Source organism: Papaver somniferum, chromosome 6 (assembly GCF_003573695.1).
Source record: "Papaver somniferum cultivar HN1 chromosome 6, ASM357369v1, whole genome shotgun sequence".
NCBI classification, from domain to species: domain Eukaryota; kingdom Viridiplantae; phylum Streptophyta; class Magnoliopsida; order Ranunculales; family Papaveraceae; genus Papaver; species Papaver somniferum.
Genome location: NC_039363.1, coordinates 3,377,812 through 3,390,303, shown reverse-complemented (window position 1 = coordinate 3,390,303; position 12,492 = coordinate 3,377,812). Strand labels below are relative to the sequence as shown.

General features: G+C 36.5%; 1 pseudogene; it reads right to left on the bottom strand.

Annotated features, from left to right (window-relative positions):
• Positions 1–452: 452 nt before the first annotated feature.
• LOC113290333 lies at positions 453–11,083 on the bottom strand (annotated as a pseudogene).
• Between the last annotated feature and the right edge of the window lie 1,409 nt (positions 11,084–12,492).

Below are 12,492 nucleotides of genomic sequence, written 5' to 3'. Positions count from 1 at the left end.
AACTCGTCTGGGATAAGGGTAATGGACGGGTTAGATTAAATCTATCTGATTCTAATCAATAATTGGTTTTTGGTTCAGTTTTCAGGTCAAACCAAAACCGAACCAGTAATGTCCGTTTCCAAAATTTTTTTACCATAACCAGTCTATTAGTAAATGGTTTGGTTCGATTTCTTTCTAATCGGTTTGGTTCAGTCTGGTTCCGACGGAAAACCGAAACCATGTTCAGCCCTAACAACCAGGGTACTCAGCAACAACCAAAAACAAAAATATTTACAGAAATTCATGATTTTAATTCATACTAAAAGAAACATACATACTAGAAGTTCATGATTTCAATCCATCAAACCTTAGATTAACTGTGTTTTAATAGATGATTGAACAGTCAGAAAAGAACTACTTAGACAAATAGAACAAGAATTTAAAAAACATATACTGGGCATACTGGGGGACCACCACAGACACCAACATCCTCTCAATAATTACCACCGCGAAGACGGAGGACAAGGTGAAGAGTGGATTCCTTCTGAATGTTATAATCATCAAGGGTCCTTCCGTCTTCCAATTGCTTTCCTGCGAAAATCAACCTCTGCTGATCAGGTGGAATTCCCTCCTTATATTGGATCTTTGTTTCACATTGTCAATGGTATCAGAACTCTCGACCTCCAATGTGATCATATTTCCAGTAAAGGTCTTAACAAAAATCTGCATTGCTCCCCTGAGACGCAACACCAAGTGGAGTGTAGACTCCTTCTGGATATTGTAATCAGCCAGAGTACGGCCATCTTCAAGCTGTTTCCCCGCAAAAATCTATCTCTGCTGATCTGGAGGAATTACCTCTTTGTCTTGAATTTTATCCTTCACATTATCAATTGTATCAGAGATTTCAACTTCAAGGGTAATGGTTTTTCCAGTAAGGGTCTTCACAAAAATCTGCATACTACCACGCAGACGAAGAACAAGGTGAAGGGTTGATTCCTTCTGAATGTTGTAGTCTGCAAGGGTACGACCATCTTCGAATGTTGATTCCTTCTGAATGTTGATTCCTTCTAAAATTCAAATTTTATTTTTGGCGGGAAAATTTCCTTCTTCACTGGCAGATTTTTTTTGATCGAAGTTTTGAACGTGTTTAGGGAGATTCAATGGAAGATTTTTGGTAGGAAGTTGTGATATGGCCTAGCAAACACGTTGTGGGATTTTGGTTCAATCAGAATTAGCTAGAATCGGCTAGGCAATCCACGAGTTGCAAACAGGGAAAACACGTACAGGGAGAAGATATCCACGGGTTATGGAAGAATTTGTACGTGTTCTGATGATGTGTAATGTCTTGAATGACTTGTTGGAGCGTGACAAAGATAAACAAGGATAGTTTTCACGTAATTGACAGCTGCAGATACGTGATCGAGATAAAAAAAAGGAAAGAAAATATATCGTTTACTGTCGAGTAATGGGAGAATATTTGGAGTGATTGAGCAAGATTTTATGAGGTTGTTGGGTATAAAAAGGATTCTCGAGAGTCAGAGAAGGAGGTCGAGAGTTTGGGGTTGAGAGGAGAGCTCAGGAAGCAGAAATCACGAGTTGCAGAAACTCGGTTCCTGCTGCTGCTGCTGAAGAACGCGAAGAACATGAAGAACGTACGTCCAGGAATCGTCGTTCTTCAACAGTGACAACGACAGGTCAGCGTGGGTCATAGGTGTGGGTCTTAGAACCACAGCGACAATAGCACTTCTCTTTTATCGTTCTTTTGTGACGCTTCCTGTGGGTCGCACATTAGGTGTTTACACCATTTTCTCTTCTTCTCTTCATTGTAAACACCATTTGAGCAATAAATAAATATTTTGAGCTTGTTTTTATCATGATGAGCGGCTAATTCTCCCACAACCAAGGCAATGAGGAAGCTATTTACGCATGAATAATTGGTAACTATTTTATTTTCTCTAATATTTAATTATAATTCACTCAATCACTGCTTTTGCAGAGTTTTAAATTGTTTGCGTAATTTTCCTAATCAGTTGTGATTCAATTAGATAGTTTATGCTTTGTTTAGATAATCTATGCTTAAGGGATACAATTGATGTTTGAGAATTTTCTTGATTATTAGTGAGTTAAGATATAAAAGACTTAAAAGATAATTAGAGTTTTGGATTATTTAGCATCATTAATTCATGTGTAATAGTGGAATCAATGTTTTGGTTGTTTTCTCATACCTCTCACCCACTTTGTTAATATTTTTGTATATAATTTTATTAAATCTTTAAATTTAATCTTCACAAGTCCGAGAGTTTGAACCTCATTACTATAACAACAATCAAAAACAATATTATTTTGGCGCCGCCGACGCGGACTTGTCTTTAGGATAGAGTTTTTAGATTTATTTTTTTTTTAGTTTTTTTCGTTCTTCTTTACGTTTTTGGGTTTTTGTCTTTTCCTTTTAGATTTTGGGAATTTGGAGCGAAAGAAATTTTTGCCAAAGCTTTTGGCGAATATTTAAAGACTTGAAGTAAAAGGCAAAGCGAAAGGAGCTATAGAAGAAGAATTATTTTTTTTTTATAGAAAAGGAGAAAAAAAAAGAGAGTGTTATTTTATTAGATTGTATTAGGAATTCTTTTTATTTTGTATTTTTCTTTTTCTTTTTGCACTTTATTTTTTTGGACTTTTCTTTTGGACTTTGGATATTTGGACATTAATTTTTTTTTAAACCCTACGGAAGGGTAGATTAAATATTAAACTGTTTGCAGAGAAGGACGGTGATTACGATATCACCTCGGCCCCTCGGGTTCGTACACAACATAGGAGTTGTGTCCCGAGTCGACGACAACGGTTCATCCCCCGTCTGGACGGGAGGTAAGTCTGTCGAAACACTCGCGAATCCCCTGTCAGCGAGTTACTGTATTCCTTACTTTGCATATATGTTGAGGAACTGAAAACGGTAGTTTTAAATTCCTAGTAAAGGGAAAGGACTGGCCATACAAGATAAGGGTTCGGATTTCATCACCGTTCTCTTCTTGCCCGCCTTAGGAAAACGAAACCAAACGCGAACCTAAGCTTTAAAATTTGGAATAGAACAAGACCTATAGGGTAACGAGCTTAGTAGGAAAGTCGTTCGAAAAATATTGGTTACTCTTTTAGCATACTTCGAAGTTCATGACGGTTTCTGTGAATTGAATGCGTGACTGCGCCGCCTTCTGATAGCGGTGAGGCCTTGGGTATCAAATCTCCACTGAGCTTCCCTCGCCTCAATTCAACTTACTTTGACTTGGATTGATTCCAGAGGGGTTTGCTTAAATTGTAACGAATTCCCTTTCGAAGGATTAGAAGCTGGTATAGAAACAATCTAAGTGGAACCATCATGCTTGTTGTTTGCTAGATTTTTTAGGTTTGATTTGGTCGAGTCAGCTTTGTTTGTGATTGTGTAGAATTCCCTTGCGATTAGGATGTCGAACTGGTATTATAATAGCCAATACAATGAGTATCCGACTGAGCATCTTGGACATTATCCTTTTTATGACCATAGTGTGAATAGTGATTGGGAACGCGAAACTTTTGAAGGTTATGGTTGATAGACGCATTTATGTGTCTATTTTGTTCTCAATATTATGTATTGTTAGACTCGATTAAGTACTTATTGTGTTATTTTGTGTTTTTGTAGATGTTTTTAGAGATATAAGCCTTTTCGGCGAAATGAGCTCGAAAAGCAGTGTTTTACACCCCAGAAATGTACCGAAAACACCCCAGAAATGTCCCGGAGGAACCCAGAAAAATTACTATTTCCACCCAAATTACTATTCGCACCCCAACACTCTAGACAAGGGGCACCTTCTTCCCAAATTCAAAAATTCAAAAAACGATTTTGGCGGGAAGTTTCTAAACAGTTCTGGCAGAATTTCGATCGTCAAAATGAAGGGGTTATGGGTCGATTCAATGGCTGAAATTTGGTATAGAGATGTGATATAGGTTAAGGAACATATTATGGGTGACATGATCGATCAAATTTGGCTGGAATTTTCGGTATGATTCACACACCCAAAACAGAGCACGTGTACTGTAACACGAGCAAAATTGAAGTTCTTGTGTGCATGGGGGAGTTCTGCTGGCGTTGGAAGAGTGTTGAGGCGTGAATAAGTCGAATTGGAGCGTGCAGGAAGCAAGTTGACGTGAGAAAATTCTTTAAATGGCAATTATTCTCTATTTTTGGCAGTGAGGAATAATCGAATTAAAGAGAGTATATACGCAATCAATGGTCGGATTTTTGGCCTCAATTCACTATAAATACACGTACAATTGAAGTGAGAGAGGTGGTCGAGAGTTGGGAGGAGAAGAGAGGAAGCTGCAGAGGAAGAATCACGAATTCTCTCTGTTGTTGCTGCTGTTCGTGATGAAGATGAAGAACATGAAGAACGGACTTGCCAAGACAGTCGTTTAATAACTGTCGTAGTTTTCCTCCATTTGCAGCAGTTATTCACAACACTTCCTTTTTATCGTTCTGTAATAGTGGAGTCTGTAACGCTTATAAACGTTGCAGTTTCCCTATTTTCTCCATTTTTCACCATTGTAAACCATTTTTGAGCCATAATTAAATATTTTGAGAGTATGTTTGCGATGATAAGCTAAAACCCAACACTGGGACGACGGAGGAGGCCGAGTTTCATATATGGGTAATTTAATTAATTCTTTTTAAGACTTTTGCATTAAAAATTAATTGAAATATGATTTGATTAAATTGGGTGTTATTTGATTAGATGGCTCATGCTTAGCTTAGGTGATTTGATGTTCCATTTTTAACATTTACAATCAACTTTTTGAGAATCTACTTTGGCAAAATAAGAGTCCATATAACTTATGTTTTGAGCGATTATTGTCGAGAATAATTCATTGAGCCCTATTTTATGAAGATTGGCCGAATCATTAGTCCCAGTACCTCTCACCATTGTTAATATTTTATTGTATATATTTATCTTTTTTATTAAGTCTAAAAAATTATCCTTCACAAGTCCGAGTGTTTGAACCTCATTACTACAACCCATCAAAAATCATTAATCATTTTGGCGCCGCCGACGCGGATTTGTGCTTAGGTAGAATTTTTAGATTTTTATTATTTTTATTATTCCATTTGTTCTTTTTACGTCTCTTTGGTTGTGTCTTTGTATTACAGGTTTGAAGTTGGATACTAATGACCTTGGAATGAAAGCTTAAAGCTAAAAGAGAAGGAAAAAAGACAAAGCAAAAAAAAAAAGAAAAAAAGAGTGAAAAAAAAAAGAGAGAGAGAATTATTATTATTTTTTTAAGAGACTTTTCATTGGACTGGACTTTTCATTGCAGAGCTTGTCTCTGCTGCTGCCATTAAAGGAGAACACGAAGAACAAAGCACCAACAGAGGCAGTCGTTCATGCTACAGTGGAAACGACAGGCAGTTGTGGGTCGTAGTATTCCGTATACTACAACACTTTTCAAGTATCATTCTTTGTAACGGTGTTTGCAACAATTAAAAACGTTGCAAACACCCGATTTTCATTATTTTCTCCTTTTCATCATGTGTACACCTCCTTTGAGCAATAAAATCAACTTTTGAGCGTTTTCCAATATGCGGAGCTAGAACCCATCAATGGGACAACGGAGGAAGCAACTTTTCACGATTGTGGTAAATGAATTAATTCTTTATATGACTTTGCATAGATTTACTTGTTTAATGATTTCTATTAATTATTTGTTATTTTGTCTGATGTCGCATGCTTGGTTTAATTTACTTTTGATGCGTCATGCTTACGACTTACATATAATGTTTTATGAAATCTAGTTTTGGCAAAGAATTAGAGTCACAACTTTTTTTGTCTGAGCTATATTGTCTAGAGTTAATGACTAAACCACAAGAATATGAAAAAGTGTGAAATCCTGCGTCCTAGTATCTCTTCATTTTGTTAATAAATTTTTGTATAAAATCATTTATTTATTATTTTAGAAAACTTTAATCTTTACAAGTCCGAGCAACGAACTTTTACTACCACTTTCAAAACTACAACAAAATGGCGCCCCCGACGCGGACTTGTTTATAGATTTGTTTTTATGTTTTTTTTTTTACTATTATTTGTTCCTTTTTACGTTTCTTTTTGTGTCTTTGATTTACAGGTTCGAAGTGGAATACTAAGGACTTGGGAACAAAAAGCTTAAAGCTAAAAGCTAAAAGAGAAGAAAAAAAAGACATAATATGTTGTTTTAGGATTTAATTTTTATTATTATTATTTTTTTGTATATAGCTTTTATTTTTTTTTAGAATTTGTAAATAGGCTTTGTTTGTCATAATTTTTGTAATTTTTGGATTTTTTTTTTATTTGGACTTTATTCTGGACTTTGGACATTATTTTTATTTATGTTTTTTTAAACCCTACGGAAGGGTTATATATATATAAAAAAATTATATATAAACTGTGTGCAGGGAAGGACGACGATTACTATATCGTCTCGGCCCCTCGGGTTCGTACATGACATAGGAGTCGTGGCCTGAATCGACTTCAACGGTTCATCCCCCGTCTGGTACGGGAGGTAAGTCCATCGAAACACTCGCGAATCTCCTGTAAGCGAGTTACTGTATTCCTTAAGGTGATTCATTGATTGAGGACGAATTTGGACTGTTTTTAAATTCCTAGTAAAGGGCAAGGCCTGGACAATACAAGATAAGGGTTCGGATTTAATCACCGCTCCCTTATTGCCCTCCTTAGGAAAACGAAACCTAACGCGAACCCAAGCTTAAAATTTGATTAGAACGAGACCGATAGGGTAACGAGCTTGGTAGGAAAATCTTTCGAAAAATATTGGTTACTCTTTTTAGCATACTTCGAAGTTCATGATGGTTTCTGTGAGTTGAATGCGTGACTGCGCCGCCTTGTGATAGCGGTGAGGCCTTGGGTATCAAAGCTCCACTGAGCTTCCCTCGCCTCAATTCAACTTACTTTGACTCGGATTGATTCCAGAGGGGTTTGCTTAAATTGTAACGAATTCCCTTTTGAAGGATTAGAAGCTGGTCTATAAACAATCTAAGTGGAGCCATCATGATTGTTGTTTTCTATATTTTATAGGTTTGATTTGGTCGAGTCAGCCTTGTTTGTGATTGTGTAGAATTCCCTTGCAATTAAGAATGTCGAACTGGTATGATAGAAGCCAATACAATGATTATCGACCTGAATTTGAATATGGACATCATCCTTTCTATGACCATGTTGGGAATAGTGGTTGGGAACGCCATCATTTGGAAGGATATGGGTCATACCCTGGTGAGCCCAATTACTATCCACACATGCATCAGTCTTACGAGCAAGAAGATTATATTACTAGTTCTTCGTCTCTAGAGGATACAATCAAACTATTGAAAAGTAGTCCTTTTTATGATCCCTCTGTTCCTATTCCTCCTTTAGAAGAGTCCCTCAGGGAGTTAGCTGAGTCGACGCGTAAGTTAGCTGAGATGAATAGTGTAATTCTAGCCGAAAGAACTACAATAATGAGTGAAATTTCTATAGAGGAATCCCTCAAGCTGATGGCTGAGACGAACGAAAGACTTTCTCGAAATAATCTTACTTTCCAATATAGTGTTTCCAATAATACCCTTAAAAATGAGGATATTTATTTTCATAATCAAGATGACAAGGTTAGAATCGGTAGCACTACTTGTTTTGATGAGGTTCGATCTTTTTCATGTTATTATAATAATGATTATGATGAGGATAGTATCGATGAAGAACATGAAATATGTAGGCATGGTGATCAGGAAATGGTTACTCCAATTGAGCTTTACAATGATAATATTATTTCTAGTTCAAATCCAAATAATTTTAATAATTATTCACCTATTCAAAAGGACGAGGATTTGACTAGAGATACCCTCGTTTTAGACGATGTAGTATTTCCTGTTTACAAAGCCAATAATGATTTAGAGCAATGAGTTTATTCTGAGAATAATGTTTTAGAGTCTAGCGATTTAGAAACAATAGTCTTAGACGAAGAAGATGAACTCGTAGAGATGAGTGAGGATGAACCTGACTTAGAAGAATCAATTGACAATTTCCAGGAATTTGATGACCTAGAAATTAGGGAAATTGTAGCTAGTCTATCTAGAGATACCCAAAACTTTAAGTTTGGGGGGTGATTATCACCTTCCTAGTGCCTTACCTTTAACTCTCAGAAAGTCCCTTCACTTAGGACTTGATATCTCTGCCTCGACAATTTTACAAGATTACCTTCATACTCGTTTTCCCGAACCTAATGATGTTCAGGAAGAAGTTCAGTCGTTAGAAACCCATCCTCTGGTTGATGTGGTTTGCCCAGGCTATGATCCCCAGATTGACTTTGTTTTCCCACCAAATAGTTTTCTTCCAACTGTGGGAACGTTTATATTCCAAATGTGTCGAATATTAAGTTGTGAGACTAAACCTAAATGCTTTAGGAAATTAGAATCGACACATTTGCTTAAGAATGACCACTACTCTCATTGTGGTCAATTATGTAAGTCAAATCTTATTGACTTAGAGGAGCCTCAGTTATTTAGGTTATTATTGTGCGCTTCTAAGATCATATTTGAGTTTTTCCAGACTCTAGGACCTAATGATTCGGATCCCACCTATGAAGAAACGCAGCCAATGAAAATTTTTTATTTAGACCCTTTCGTAGAACCTGAACCTGAACCACAATTAGATATAAATTTCTTAATCAGGAAACTAAGTAAGGGCATGCTAGTCTTGTTCACTTTCTTGGTTCATTACAGTTTCCTTTGGTCAGCTCTATTTAGTTTTGAAGACCCACAGTTATTTCGACTGTTACTTTATGGTTCGAGTTGACTAATCCTTTCCTAAGTCTGGCTGAATACTTTAAACTTAGAACTTCTTGGGAGGTATCCCATGCTAATGCAACACGGTAATATATTTCCTTAACTCTTTCGCTTCAAATGGTAACAGTTTCTCCTTGTTCATGCTTTTAGTTTCATCTTTAGAACATTGAGGACAATGTTAGATTTAAGTTTGGGGGTGGGGAAGAAACTTTTTGTTAGCTTTTAGTTGCAATAAATAAACTCCAGATCCTAGAAATTTATGCGTATTCAGGATGGCACTAACTAATCTAAGTGGATGGAAGCATCTTGGTTGTAGGAGTTGAGGAACCAATCTGATTAGATGGAAACATCTATACAGTCTATTCATAAAAGCACAGAGCTCATGTGTTAGAAATAACATGATAGTTGCACCATATCTCGTTGAGTCCTTTTCATTTCTTTTTTTATTTTAATTTTTCATTTTAAACTATGTTTCTGTAAGTGATTAGGTGGGGCACACGATTCAAGTTGTTACCACTGCTAGGATGAATTAGAGTGACTGAGTTACTAAAAAAAAAAAAAAGACCGGACCAGTTAGACCAATCGGAATAAGTATTAACACTTGGATAGCAATATGCGTGTGTTCTCCCTGTTTCCGCCGCCTAAGCAAGCGTGGAATGCAGGACCCATGGGAACTATCGTGTAATCTGCTGACAAGAAGCATGCGCTTGGATCAAAAAGATCTATTCATGCCGTTAAGTTAAAAAAAAAAATTGTTATTGTTTTGTGTAGTCAACTGCTGGTTCCCTTGTATTTGCCAGTTTGTTGATCTAGATTTAAGTTATTGACCACTGGTTCCCTTGTATATGCCAGTTGTGTTGATATTAGTCAGACCGGTATCTCAGTCCATTAGGATAGGTTCATTCTGGCAGTGGCCTTCAGACAGATATGTGAAACATCGATTATTTGGTTAACATCAAAACCATCTACATTTTTCTATTTCCATCTCCTTTTTCAATCCATATGATTAGTTTGACTCCGAATACGATGTCCATAGTGCAACTATCTGAGTAGAGCTCTGTCACTTTATATGAATTTTAGTATGCTTGAGTGCAAACTCGTGTACAACAATTGGAATTTCGCATCAGGGTTCTTCCTCCCATAATCAATAAGTAAGCCAACCAAGGAGATTCTTTAGTGCCTTCCAAGGTTCGACATAAATAGCTAGGGTATGGAGTAAAGGTTTTGTGGGTACACCTCTGGTACACCTCTGGTACACCTTTGATAGACGCATTTATGTGTCTATTTTGTTCTCAATATTCTGTATTGTTAGACTCGATTAATTACTTATTGTGTTATTTTGTGTTTTTGTAGATGTTTTTAGAGAAATAAGCCTTTGCGGCCAAATGAGCTCGAAAAGTAGTGTTTTACACCCCAGAAATGTACCGGAAACACCCCAGAAATGTCCCGGAGGAACCCAGAAAAATTACTATTTCCACCCAAATTACTATTCACACCCAAGCACTCTGGATAAGGGGCACCTTCTTCTCAAATTCAAAAATTCAAAAAACGATTTTGGCGGGAAATTTCTAAACAGTTCTGGCAGAATTTCGATCGTCAAAATGAAGGGGTTATGGGTCGATTCAATGGCTGAAATTTGGTATAGAGATGTGATATAGGTTAAGGAACATATTATGGGTGACATGATCGATCAAATTTGTCTGGAATTTTCGGTATGATTCACACACCCAAAACAGAGCACGTGTACTGTAACACGAGCAAATTGAAGTTCTTGTGTGCATGGGGGAGTTCTGCTGGCGTTGGAAGAGTGTTGAGGCGTGAATAAGTCGAATTGGAGCGTGCAGGAAGCAAGTTGACGTGAGAAAATTCTTTAAATGGCAATTATTCTCTATTTTTGGCAGCGAGGAATAATCGAATTAAAGAGAGTATATACGCAATCAATGGTCGGATTTTTGGCCTCAATTCACTATAAATACACGTACAATTGAAGAGAGAGAGGCGGTCGAGAGTTGGGAGGAGAAGAGAGGAAGCTGCAGAGGAAGAATCACGAATTCTCTCTGTTGCTGCTGCTGTTCGTGATGAAGATGAAGAACATGAAGAACGGACTTGCCAAGACAGTCGTTTAATAACTGTCGTAGTTTGCCTCCATTTGCAGCAGTTATTCACAACACTTCCTTTTTATCGTTCTGTAATAGTGGAGTCTGTAACGCTTATAAACGTTGCAGTTTCCCGATTTTCTCCATTTCTCACCATTGTAAACCATTTTGGAGCCATAATTAAATATTTTGAGAGTATGTTTGCGATGATGAGCTAAAACCCAACACTGGGACGACGGAAGAGGCCGAGCTTCATATATGGGTAATTTAATTAATTCTTTTTAAGACTTTTGCATTAAAAATTAATTGAAATATGATTTGATTATATTGGGTGTTATTTGATTAGATGGGTCATGCTTAGCTTAGGTGATTTGATGTTCCATGCTTAACATTTACAATCAATTTTTTGAGAATCTACTTTGGCAAAATAAGAGGCCATATAACTTATGTTTTGAGCGATTATTGTCGAGAATAATTCATTGAGCCCTATTTTATGAAAATTGGCCGAATCATTAGTCTCAGTACCTCTCACCATTGTTAATATTTTATTGTATATATTTATCTTTTTTATTAAGTCTAAAAAATTATCCTTCACAAGTCCGAGAGTTTGAACCTCATTACTACAACCCATCAAAAATCATTAATCAATGGTCCATACCATTGTGAGCCCAATTACTATTCATATACCCACAGGTCATACGAGCAAAACAATCCTTCTATTTATCTAGAAGAGTCTCTCAAGAGTTTTAATGAGTCAACACGGAAGTTATTTATGAAAGAAACCTATAATATTCTTCTCCCAGAAGAGTCCGTAGAGCGGTCAACTAAGATATCTCTAGAAGAGACCCTCAAGCAATTTACTGAGAGTACAAATAGGATTGTGGAAAAACTTGCTCAGGATAGTCTTAATTTCCAGTGTAGTTTTCCCAATACCACCCTCGAAAATAAGGATAGTTTTTATTCACATAATCAAGATGACGAGGTTAGAATTGGTAACACTACTTGTTTTGATGGGGTTCGACCTTTTTCATGTTATTATAGTGAGGACTGTGATGAGGATAGTATTGATGAAGAATCTGAAATACATAGGCATAGTGATGAGGAATCTGTTACTCCCAATGAGCTCTTTAATGATAATATTATTTCTATTTCAAATACAAATAATTTTAATAATTATTCACCTATTCAAAAGGATGAGGATTTGACTAGAGATACCCTCGTTTTAGACGATATAGTATTTCCTGTTTACAAAGCCGATAATGATTTAGAGGAAACAGTTTACCCAGAGAATACTATTTTAGAATCTAACGATTTAGAAACACTAGTCTTAGAAGATGATAAACTCGTAGAAATGAGTGACGATGAACCCAACTTAGAAGAATCAATTGACCATTTCCAGGAATTTGATGACCTAGAAATTAGGGAAGTTGTGACTAGTCTTTATAGAGACACAGAAAACTCTAAGTTTGGGGGTGATTATCATTCTCCGTATTCTTTAACTCATAGAAAGTTCCCACGTGTAGGACTTGACATTTATTCCTCAACCATCTTACAAGATTATCTTCATACATGTTTTACCGAACCTAA